Raw genomic sequence first — 821 nt, forward strand, 5'->3', positions numbered from 1 at the left:
GTTAGTTAGTTAGTTAGTTAGTTAGTTAGTTAGTTAGTTAGTTAGTTAGTTAGTTAGTTAGTTAGTTAGTTAGTTAGTTAGTTAGTTAGTTAGTTAGTTAGTTAGTTAGTTAGTTAGTTAGTTAGTTAGTTAGTTAGTTAGTTAGTTAGTTAGTTAGTTAGTTAGTTAGTTAGTTAGTTAGTTAGTTAGTTAGTTAGTTAGTTAGTTAGTTAGTTAGTTAGTTAGTTAGTTAGTTAGTTAGTTAGTTAGTTAGTTAGTTAGTTAGTTAGTTAGTTAGTTAGTTAGTTAGTTAGTTAGTTAGTTAGTTAGTTAGTTAGTTAGTTAGTTAGTTAGTTAGTTAGTTAGTTAGTTAGTTAGTTAGTTAGTTAGTTAGTTAGTTAGTTAGTTAGTTAGTTATTTAGTTAGTTCGAGGCAATTATATACTACTGTATACTCACTTATGTAACAAATACTCATACATATAAAGATTTCCTTAAGCTCTTCCACGTTCAAAAGTTAAATGCATTTTTTCTTAACATAGTACATACATGTCTAGCAGATTCGTGTGTTATGTTATGAATATAACGTTTTTGCTTCACGCGTGTGAAGGTCTCTGTTCATTGTTCTGTTCTTTTTCCCTAGTGCAGTTTGTTTATCATTGTAAATATACTACAACATAGTAAAGTGTAATTGCATTTAGCTAGATTATATCAGTTTTTTTAATATAAGTACTAAAGCAAGTAGTTTAGTACAATCTCTTTTACACATTTTATAAATACACATTTACGTTGCAACGAAAAACAACATTATTATGAAAATCATAATAAAGATTATAGTTTTAA

Source organism: Lucilia sericata, unplaced genomic scaffold (assembly GCF_015586225.1).
Source record: "Lucilia sericata isolate MDLA Ls3-8-SP2 unplaced genomic scaffold, ASM1558622v1 Contig002624F_arrow, whole genome shotgun sequence".
Taxonomy (NCBI): Eukaryota; Metazoa; Arthropoda; class Insecta; order Diptera; family Calliphoridae; genus Lucilia; species Lucilia sericata.